Genomic DNA, 12,187 nt, shown 5'->3' with positions numbered 1-12,187 from the left:
CCTGCCTGAACGCAGCGGCCTAAGCACTGAGGAGACAGTGGGAGGCTGGCTGGTCAGTGGTCGGCCGGGAGCACGGGGGATGGGGGTCGGCAGGGAGCACGGGGAGGACGGAGGTCAGCAGGGAGCACGGAGAGGACAGAGGTCACAGGGAGCACAGGGAGGACAGAGGTCACGGGGAGCACGGGGAGGACGAAGGTCACGGGGAGCACAGAGAGGATGGAGGTCACGGGGAGCACAGGGAGGACGCAAGTCCGTGGGGAGCAAGGGGGACAGAGGTCACGGGGAGCACGGGGAGGATGGAGGTCGGCAGGGAGCACGGGGAGGATGGAGATCACGGGGAGCACGGGGAGGACGCAGGTCGGTGGGGAGCAAGGGGGGACAGAGGTCACGGGGAGCACGGGGAGGATGGAGGTCGGCAGGGAGCACGGGGAGGACAGAGGTCAGCAGGGAGCACGGGGAGGATGGAGGTCATGGGGAGCACGAGGGTGATGGAGGTCAGTGGGGAGCACGGGGAGGACGGAGGTCACGGGGAGCACGGAGAGGATGCAGGTCGGTGGGGAGAACGGGGACAAGGCCTGAGCCAAGAGAGAACGCGAACAAGGCTGTGGAATTCATCGGCAATAGGTGAAAAATGCAGTGTTTACATCTATGAAATAAAATCAAAGCGGTTTTCGTGCGGAACGCCTTTAAAAACACAGATACACAAGTAATATCTGTGGCTTAAACACGCTACTCCAAAAGCTGTAAAAGGAAAACAGAAGAAAGCAAGAGAAAATAAAGATGAAAGCAAAAATTGATGGATTTGAAAACTGAAAAAGTCAAAGTAATAGAATTTAACGCTGTCACTTAAACTCTTTAACAACACGGGCAGATTAGTAGCTAATTTAATCGAGGAATAAAGGGAAAAACCGGAATCATCCACACTTAGAAAGAACAGGAGCATGTGTACAGCAGGGCTCAGGGGGCCTGGGGGCCCAGGCAGGCCTCCGGACCGTGGTTTGGGCTCAGGTCACGGGCTCAGGACCCTGAGATCGAGGCTCCCTGGCTCTGCCCAGGGCCCCGCGTCCCGCTGCGCCTCCCCCACTCACAGCTCCTTGCTCTCTAACACACGCATGAATCTTTAACATAGAAACAGAACTTTTAAAGAAAATCAGGAAACTACTTTGTACACTCTGAGCATTAAATCCCTTTAATTTTTTTAAGGAAGGATTTATTTCAGAGAGAGAACGCAAGGGCGAGCGCCCGAGCGGGGTGGGCTGAGGAGGGGAGCAGGCCGGGGCCCTGAGCGCCGAGCCCACTCGGGGCGGCCTCCCAGCCCTGAGGTCAGCAGCCGGGGCCGCCCCACCTTACAACAGATGAACATTTAGTAAAGTGGGGCAGAGGGCCCCCAGCTTGGGGCCACGTGGAAGGAGCCGCCACTGCCCTTGCAGCCCAGCAGCGAGTGCCCACCGCGGCCTCCTGGCCAAGGTCACCGGCGGGTCACGGGGGAGCCTCAGGCCGAGGCCCTGCTGTGAAGCAATGACAGTGACACTGTCTCTGTGGCCTCCCTCCTAGAAACCCAGTCTAGGGGCGCCCGGGGCCCAGTGGTTGGGCATCTGCCTTCGGCCCAGGGCTTGACCCAGGAGTCCCAGGATCGAGTCCCACATCGGGCTCCCCGCAGGGAGCCTGCTTCTCCCTCTGCCTGGGTCTCTGGGAATAAATAAATAAAATCTTTTTAAAAAATAAATTTAAAAAATACTACCTTCCAACCATTTCATTAAAAAAAAAAAGTGCTCTCCTAGACACCCCAGGCTCCCAAGCCCACACCTCCTTCTGCCGCCACCACTCTCCTCCCCTGATGCCCGCATCCCCACACGCACGCCCCCACATTCACAAGGACACACACTGCAAATCCTCTCTTTTTCCAGAGACACCTAAACCTTGTTGCCCGGGGCTTTGCCTATTTACTAATCAAAGCTTTGCATGGGAGAAAGTGTAGATGCTCACAAAGAGAAATAGGAAGAGAATCGAAAGGAGTAGAAGTTCTGTAGACATGACAGGAAATGGCTGCGTGGAAGGGGATCTGCGTGTGAATCTCTGCCTTCAGGATCTGGAAGAGCCGGACGACGTGGACGTGTGGATACAAAATTTGCGAGTGGGCGAGATCTTTGAGGCCGAGGCTGGCAGATAAAGAGAAGAAACAGGAGTGGAGAGTAGGTGACTTAATTCAGGAATTTAAATAGTTGGTGGGGAAACTGGAATTGGAAACTGCATCTGCCAGTTTTTCGATTAAGATGCTGAGTTGTTTTTTTTTTCTGTTCACACAACCGTAGGCACGTGCTCCTCCCAACCCACGTGGGACACGACTGCCATTTGCCGACCTCCTCTTGCGAGATGGTTGTCAGCCCGGGAAGGGCGGCTGCGCATTGGCTGATCCCCGGGTTCGGGGGAACCAGCCGTCTGGGGCTTGCAGGGGGGAGGACCTGCTGCTCAAACACGCGAGGAGTAAACGGAACAGTCAACGGTGTCGATCACCCCACGGAGCACTGGAATGTCACGCAGGGCCGTCCTAGGAACCCGGAGTTTGGTTCCTGTTGGGCGGTGACATCTTCCTGTCCTGCGCCAGTGTTCTCAGATGACGTGGACCCAGCTCACCCCAAGTCTGATGCTCTTGTTTTTGCTGATAATAGACCTTTCTTTCCCCTTCTCTGTGTGCATGACCCATTCCAAGTCCCCGAGAAAAATGGCAATCACCATTTTTGGTGACTGCGCACACAGTGCACCTGCGTGGGCCTACTCTCAAGGCCGTGACTTAACCCCACGATTTGGCTCCTGTGGGTCAGATGCTCGTCCCTGTTTCCCTCAGGTATGGCCAGGGTGGCCTCCTCAGTGGAGGCCATGGGCGGAGCAGCCGTGTGATTTCCAAAAGGATCGTCGTGACCGCAAGCACGTCACACTCCGCGTGGCCTTGCCTTGAAGAGCTAAGCCATGAAAAGAAACCCGTAGACGATGAATTAATACGTGATATATGCGTGGGGTCCACCTAAGGCAGAGGGTTTTCTGGCTGCAGCTGAACGTACACAGTGGCCCCCCCGGAAACACGCTACACGATGACAGAGGAGGCGTAAACCCACGGAGATGAGGAGAAAGGAGGGAAAGACCACAAACACAAGGTTTTGTAAGCGAGAGAGCAGACGCTGGGCCACCGAGTCCGCATTCCCGAGAAAGGCGAATCCTACACGGACCATAGGGAAACCAAGGAGCAAGCAACCTACACGACGTAACCCTCGAGGGAGACGAGGCACCAGGCACCTCCGCGACGGGAGTGGAAGGGGCCGCGGCACGGCGAGAAATGCTAAGTGCAATTGTTCTAAACCACCACGTTGGACGGATGTTCACCTGAAGATCGCGTGAGAATCACGCTCTTGCCTTTTCAAAACTATGCTTTGGTGACAGCCGGCTCGTCGGTTTTCTCAGGTTGAGATAATGCCTCAGATTGGGGGAGAAAGAGGCAAGATGAGCCTGTTACTTCGAGTAATGGGGTCAACGTCCAAAGAACCCATTAAAGTTTGAGAGCGTCGCTTTTCCCTCCCAATCTTTACAGGACTCTTGTTTTCTCCAAGTCTTAGGCACGTGGAACTTGGCTGGGAGCCCAAACCACCTCTCAAAACGGGAAAGCCAGAGAAAAAAGGAAGAGGAGGAAACGCGCCGAGACGTTCGTGCCGGTGTTGGGGCCGGGATGGTGGCTTGCAAGCGGCTCTATTCTGTGCTCAGGAACTGACTTACGCAGCCTCTAACACTGCTCTTGTTTTCCAAATTTTCAACAATGAGTATACACTGCTTACATCATTATCATCAGAAAGAAAGAAAAACCTTGGAGAGATACGGAAAAAACAAACGAGAGCAGTGAGAAAGGGAAGGCCCTCGCCCGAGCTCCTTGCTCTCACACACACCCGGCTCCTCCACGACTGTCGACTCTTTTTAGGTTTTTGGTTCTTGCAGAAGACAAACCTCAGAAAAATAAACTGGCCGGTATATGGCAACTTTCTTTGATCGAATCCTCCGTACTTCTCGGTACCTTTAGGTCCCTGCCGCCTCCGGGCCCCTGGGCCGCTGGCTCTGCCCCCCAATCCCCCCCACCTAGACCCCGTCAGGAGATGCAAACTCACATCCTCCAGGCCCACGATCTGATTGCACGTTAAACAGCGGTTAGACCTATGGGAGCCGAATTACAATCCCCGTTCCCAAGCCGTTGGTCCAGGTCCTGGACTGATGTTGGCCAGGGACCAACAGAAGGTTCCTGGTGGCCGGTCCCCCTCCCGGGAGCTCTTTGGAAGGGGAGCCGAGACGCCGAAGGTCGCCCCGTTGTCGCCCATCGTCGCCCGTCTACACCGCTGCTTGTGCTACAGGCTCATCTGCGAACCACATAGAGTCGCCGCAAACCCAAGGGCCTTACAGAGCCGGCCGCTCAGGGAAGCGCCCTCGCAGGGGTTTCCAGGAGGTCCGCTCTTTCGTTCTTAGGAAATGGGCCAATTTTCACAAAGAAGACGATGTGGGGACAGGGAAGGCCGAGAGGAAAGGGCAGAAAAGGATCTGTCCCTTCACTAAGACGCACGTATTTTATATGTGAACGCCGGGGGTAGCTTCCACTCTGGAGTTCGAGTTCTTTATTCTCCAGCTGAATATTGGAGAATATTCAGGAATATTGCAACGCGACGGCGTTTTCTGGCCGCGCCGCTGTCACGCTCCACGTTGGGGTTCACCCTTTACATTGTGCTTCAGAATACACATAAGGCGGTTGTCAATACTTTCCATATATGCTTTATAAATTAGTTTGAATATTTGCATTTTTTGTAGGAAAAAAGTCTCCCTCATCCTCTTTTCCCATCCCTCTTTTCTCTCCCTTTTTGGGACAGAAAAAAACCCCACTATTATTAGCTGAGGGCAGGGCTAAAGTATTGGCTAAAGTAGGAGTATTCATGACTAAAGTATTCACTCATATCTAAAAAAACCTATTTCGGCAAATTGTTGCCACAGACAGCTCTAAGAGCATGAAAAGATCCTGATTTCTACGCGGCGCGCAGCTGTGTTTATATATAGAAGAAGGTCTTGGTGTGTAAACACTAGCGGCTCCCGCAAGAAATAACACCGACTTCCCCGGTGCGGAGGGCCCGGGAGGACTCACCCCAGGGGAGGAAGGGAGGAGGAAAGGAAGCAGGGAGGAAAGAAGGAAGAAAACAGGAGGAAACAAAGAAGGAACGCTACTAATTTAGACTGCATTAACAAACCCTAATCCGCAAAGAAAGTTTAGAAATGCTGATTTATATTAAGAAACACATTTTCCATCATATTCAGAAGTGGGAGAAGGGACGCTGATCACATGAAAAAAAGGAATCCTAAATCCATCTTATAAAGCTGTGAACAATAATAATCTATCGTCATGACTTTGTTTTCAAAGGTACCAAAGAAAATAAAAAGATTGAAAAAAAATTAAAAATAAATAAAAATTTAAAAAATACAACAAAAAAAATAAAATTAAAAGATCGAAAAAAATAACTTTATTATACCTCCCAGTCATTGTAATAGATGAAAATTAGGGAGATGTGGGCCACTTACTTAGTTTTAGAGAACTTTTGAAGGATGGAAATCTGGGTGGGTTCTGGTTTTTTTGTTTGTTTGTTTTGGGGGGGGGGTTGGTCAGAATGTATTAAAATGTTTTGATTTATAAAATAAAAAAGTCAGAGAAAACTAAACATGATAAAGATTAAAATAATAAAAGAAAATGTACAAAGAATGGGGATGGGATGGAGAAGTTAATTACCAGCTTCTATAATGATTCCACCTATATATTTTTTTAAAGATTTTATTTATTTATTCATGAGAGAGAGAGAGAAAGGGGGGGGGCAGAGACGCAGGCAGAGGGAGAAGCAGGCTCCATGCAGGGAGCCCTATGGGGAAACTCGATCCCGGGACCCCAGGGTCACGGCTTGAGCCCAAGGCAGATGCTCCACCACTGAGCCCCTCAGGCGTCCCTCTTGCACCTATATTTTATCACAATCCTTGAATCTCACTTTATTTTTTTTATTAGAAATCAGAGTATTTTAATTACATAACCAAAGTTTGTAGTTCTTTTTTTATATAAATTTATTTTTTATTGGTGTTCAATTTGCCAACATATAGAATACCACCCAGTGCTCATCCCATCAAGTGCCCCCCTCAGTGCCCGTCACCCCGCCCACCTCCCCTTCCACCACCCCTAGTTCGTTTCCCACTTTAAACACCATTCCAAATTTCCCTTCTCTTCCCTTCAAATCTCCACACTCATCCCTCTTCTCCTCTTATTCCCTCTTCTTTTCTTGCTTCCCTTCCCTTCTCTCCCCTTTCCCTCATAGCAAGAGATATGCAAATTTTAAAACAAAATAGAAGTATTATTTTTAAATAAAATGGAAAAAAAAACATCAAGAAACACAGCAGAACATTTGGGAGATCAGCTCAATTGTGCTTCCTTTCTGCAAAAGCAGGATGAAGACAGAAGAGAGGGGGAAGCAGGAAGAGGAGGTGGAGACAGAGGAGAGGAGGAAGGAGGAGACGGGGATTTGCACAAGTGATCCCTCGTGACCTTGGGGCACCTACCCCAACGGGAAGCACGAGGAGTGACCAAGCCAACCAGAGGGACCGACGGGGGAGCGTACAGCGGGGGCCCGCGAGGAGTGAAAGCTCAGGGTTAGTGGTCAATATAAAGCACACAAGCAAGTGAGTACGTCGATTGCTAACGTAGCTTCTCAGGGCTTTCGGTCGGTCAAAGCAAGAGTAGGACGGTGGGTTAGGGAAGCTTTCGTTTCAGTGGCATCAAACGTCAGGAATGAGGAAGCAAAATCACGGCGAAGGACGTTACTGAAAAAATACGTTAGTAACACTTGAAAAATTATAGCACAGGGATCCCTGGGGGGCTCAGGGGTTGAGCGCCTCCCTTGGCCCAGGCCGTGACCCGGGATCAAGTCCCCCGTGAGGTTCCCTGCAGGGAGCCTGCTTCTCCCTCTGCCTGTGTCTCTGCCTCCCTCTCTCTGTCTCTCATGAATAAATAAATAAAATGTTAAAAAAAAAAAGTTATAGCACACATAAATTCTTAAATATTGCCCACTCAAAAGTATTAATAATTCAACTTAATATGTAGCTGCTGCTCCAGACAAATGGTTTTAGCATATTTATTTAAATAATGAAAGACTTCATTAATTATGAAGATTGGTTAGTGGGATAAAAAGGCATTCAAATTAGTCTCTTTCCATGATATGCTCTTATAGAAACTGTTAAAATCCTCTAAGTTTAAGCAAAGATGAGATTTGCAATCTATTAGAATACCAAAAACTAAGGGCTATAATATTGCTGGATATTTATTTGTACTTAAATTATACATTCTGTAAGGATTTACCTCCTTTTTTAAAAAAATTTACAATCGTACCTAACAGATTGCTTGATTGTTCTATGTCCAATTTTCTTGTGAACATTCTAAATAATAAATTTTTACATAAGTGGAATTATAGCCAGGTGACAAATTTTTTATTGAAAAAATACCATGATAGGCAAGCTTATTGGTAATTTAATTTCTGGTGGTAGGACAACTGTGTCAGAGCAAACAAACTTAATCATTTGCAGAGACAAATATATTTTAAAAATACATTTTCTAAGTTATTTCAGTCAAAATTGCTGAATATTTTAGGTGAGAGACAAAAAGACAAGTAATTACAAAACCACACCTGCTTTTATGTATATTTTAATAGTCCAGTAGTCCAGTGGGAGATCAGAAGTGGGAGAGATAAAAATAATAATGGAAAGATCTAGAAATCCCCATGGATTGGCAAGAATAATGCAGTGCCTTCCACAAACATCACAAGGAGAGAAAATTTGAAAAGAAGGTGAAAAACAAGAAAACAAGAGCTAAGGCACAGAGGTGGGCGCCTCTTGTTTCTGAAGCTTCTCTCCTGGATCAGCCTGAAATCCGACGCTCTGGGATTTCCGCTCTGATATTTCTCCCGCCTCCGGGATCACACACACTAGACCTACTCATTCTTTTAGAAGAAGCCTTCTAATTATTGCTGATTGCATCTGAGTCTTCCGTAAGTAAAGATCTTTTGTTCCTTCTTAAATGACAATTTTGAAGTGTTTCTTAACTGTCAAAATCTTAAATCGCTTTATCATCTCCATTGTCTTCTTCCAAACCAGTTTCGGACTGAGCCTACTGTTCCAAATGTGTTGTCAGGTGTCTTTTCAACAGTGACAAAGCAGAACTGGATTACGAGAGCTCCTGCTCCCAAACACAAATGAAATCAAACAATAATCAAAAAATGACAAATGTATTGCAATCAAGGAAAACAGTAGAAAATCCTGGGGCTTTTGTATGTGGCTCTGAACCCCCAAGAGGTATTATTAAAGGAAAAAGTGAATTGAAATCCTAAAAGTCTCACTAATACTGACAAGGTGGAGAGAAACGTACTATGTGTGGTGAGTAGGAAGCGGGGGAAAGCCTTGAGAGTAGAAAACAATATGACTTTTCAGGACTTTAGAAGCTCAGTGGAGGCAGAGTATGTTGGTGAGGATTGCCATTGTCCAGAGGTCAATCCCAAAATAGAGAACCAACATAAAGCCTTAAACTATTTTTCTTAAAAATACAGCATTTTTTGGACTCGGTGGCATAGACCCCGTGAGGCCCGGGGAGGGCCGTTAACAAAATATTACACAAGAAGGCAGCATTCGAGCCCTCTGCGGAAGAGGAAGGCCGCTCCAGGTCCGGCTCTCACCCGTGCTTCAGCTCCAGAAAGGTGGAAACCACGGGGTCTCCCGTCGTCCCGCAGAGGGTAGGTCTCAGGTCGAGTGCTAAGGCTGCGTGGAAGGATTCAGTCACTTTACAGCAGAACCTGGGGATTGTCTGGATACAACTGCCCACACCAGACATGAGCAAACTGAGGAAAAAGGCAAAAACAACAGCAAAGGAAAAATGAGAAAACAGAGAGAAGGAGGAGAACAAGGCGTGCAGAGATGAAGAACCTGCTACGGAAGAGGGCACTGCCCAGGGCAACAAAAAATATCTTCCAAGAGTGCTCTGAGCCCTGGAAAAATACATTATGAGTAGGATTTTAATAAAACATAAACTCAAGGAGAAGCTGATAAAGCAGCTGTGTAAATGGCTATAAAGAAACAAATTGGGGGAAAAAACCTCATTATTTCAGAACTTATCAGTGACTTAGGATCAGCAAGGATGTGGCTGAAAATCTATTAGTTGTGTAGAGAAAAGACCTGGATGTCATGGTAACGGCCACCCAAGGCATCCGGCTCGGCCCCTGAAACCCGCGGATGTTACCTGACAAGGAGAAAGGATCTTTTCAGCTGTGATCAAGTGAAGGATCTTGACCTGGAGAGGGGATCCCAGATTACCCGATGGGCCCTGAATCTAACCATGGGTCCCTGTAAGAAGGAGGCAAGGGGAGATCTGATGCACGGGGGAGAGGCAGAGGCTGCGGTGACAGGGCCACATCCACAGGGAGGGAGGCCGGCGGCCACCAGCAGCTGCAAGACGGGGGGACGGAGTCCTTTATTTATTTATTTATTTTTAAGATTTTACTTATTTTCTCATGAGAGACAGGGGGAGAGGCAGAGACCCAGGCCGAGGGAGAAGCAGGCTCCCTGCAGGGGGCCTGGGCAGGACTCGATCCCGGGACCCGGGGTCCCCTGGGCTGAAGGCGGGCACCCTGGCTGCTCCAGTGGCGGCTCAGGAGACAGGGGGTGGCTGCGCCGCCCTTGACCTCCAAGCGCAGCAGCGCGGCTCTGTGCAGCTCTAACCCCGGCCTAGGGCCTAGGGACGTGGGGCGCAGGAGGAGCCCGGCCTGCTCAGCGGGGGCCGGGGCGGCCTGGGGCCCGAGCTCTCCGCCCACAGCCTCCAGCCAGGGAGCACCGCTCTGCAAGCAGAGGCCGCTCAAGCGAAGGTCTGTTGTGCTTGTGAAACGAGCCGCTGCCGGTTCGCCCGGCCTCGGTGCCGCTTCCCGCCTCCCCGTGGCCCGGATGCCCCTAGCCTGACACTGCACGGGGTCGCGGCTTCCCTCTTGCAGTCACATAGTGGGCAAGGTCAAGTCACTTTTTAGAATTATTTAATCTCTACCTCAAGACAAAACTTCGAGAGGACGTGACAAGCAGCGAGGCCTGGGGCGCTCCGGGAGCGGGCTGTGTTGCCCCGACTTCCGAGCGAAGGTGACATAGGGACGGGCCGAGGGCACCCGCGTGCCGGACGCGTCAGACACTTGGCCACCCGGTATTTTTTCTGATTGTCACTCTGTCTCTCATTTATTTATTAAAAAAAAAAGAAAAAACAGAATCAAAGAGCAGCCGTTTCTGATGTGCAAGAGCGGTACCTGATTTTAAGTGTCACGCAGCATCATAAAAGAATTCATCACATGGAGGCAAAGATGTTCCCTTTCCAAATATCTCTCCGTTGATCATACCGAAGAGAAAGCCTCGACCTCTTGCCAGTGTCTTGAACGTACTTGCAATGCACTGATCCCTTTACGCAAACAGAGATCAGGTGTCAAGCTGAGGGCCGTGGCCAGGCAGTAGGATTTGCTCTCGTTTGCTTAGTGCTTTTGTCTTGCCAGTCTCTTTCCACGTACTTACTTTTATAAATGTCTTCTACTTGCTCCAAATTATATCAATTTCTGTTTATATTAGTTCTAGAAAGCCAAGTTAAGGGATATGGTCAATGAGGAAACGAGAAGTGGATGTGGATATGGCAGGTGTGATGCAGGTAGTACAAAAATGAACGAATTTAGGGAAACTGCGGGGAAATCGCGCAGCGGGCATCCATCACCACCCCCGGCGGCGCAGGAAGAGGCTGCGTCTCCAGAGGCTGTTGCTGTGAACCGAAGCTGCTGGATTTACACTTTGAATTGTTTGTCACAAGGGAAATCCCACAGGAAGGAATAGGCACACGTGCAAAACCAGACTCACTCAATGACGCTGCCGACCAGCTGCGATGACTGGCAACTGGGTTAAACGCGGCCCGGAGCAAGCACACTTGCATTCCTCTCCGCAGCAGGTGCACGGCAGGGGGGGCAGGGGTTCCTCTTCCTAGGCCGCGGCAGCTGCTGCAGGTTCCACGAGGCCTCGGCACGGGCCGGCCTCGCACACCGCGGAGGAAGGGAGAGGCCAAGCCGGGAAGCTCCTCCCGAGCACCAGACCCTGGAAGGCGCCAAAGCATTCGCTGCTTTTAAATATAAAGGAGCTTGGCTGGCCAGTCTCGTGGCCCGCCGAAAATCCCATTACTTCAGAAGCAGAGAATGGATATTAATGGGCAGGAAGCAGTCTGTTCAAAGATCAAGGGATTTCTCAATACAGAAGAGATGAAATCATATTTAGTATTATTTTATCATTACAGCATTTTATTGCATCTCATGGTTCGACTCCATATTAAATTAAATACAAACCTCTTGGCCTAAAGTTCAAGTACCTTCACAGTCATCTGCAATATAAAAATATGACATTAAGTTGCAAAGACATTTTGAAACGGCAGCATGTTAGAGCTGCTTCTTTTTTAAAAAAATCTGTACAGCGCGACTGAGTTTATTTGGGCGGATCTGATAATTAAGCAAGATGAGAATTGGAGCCCTTACGAGCATGTGCGTGGGGTTTATTTCTTGATGCTATCAACTGACCGTAAAGCCTGGAAAGGTGTTTATGTATTTTTAGCTCCGCTAATGACCAGCAGGTCACAGAAGGTAAACTTAAGGCCCCCACAGAAGAGGCTGACACTGACAAATGAATATGAGGTCACACGGAATCATTATCAAAATCCCTCTGGTAAAATTTCAGAAAAACAGAAGTTAAAGCCAGATGCTTCCATTATACAGCTCTCCCAATGTAAGTCCGCACAAGCATCAAAAGAGCTCTAGTCTAGGACTTTATAGCAAATGCCCAAGATTTTGGAGAGTGGCAGGAGGCGTGGCGAGCGCTTGCCACTCCTGGGACGTCTCGTATGGGGCCCCCAAAATCATATCACTTGAGTTATGGGAAGCCCCTGGAATCTGTCCTAGATCCAGGGATCTTAAATCACTTTCAACATCATGATAGCACCATGGGGAAAAATAACCTTTAAGCTTTCAGTATCTTGGAAATGGTTGTGGCATGCGGTGAGCAGAAAGGTCATGGGGACGCCCCACTGCCACCC

Source organism: Canis lupus, chromosome 14 (assembly GCF_003254725.2).
Source record: "Canis lupus dingo isolate Sandy chromosome 14, ASM325472v2, whole genome shotgun sequence".
NCBI lineage: Eukaryota > Metazoa > Chordata > Mammalia > Carnivora > Canidae > Canis > Canis lupus.
Note: the sequence above shows the minus strand (reverse complement) of the source record.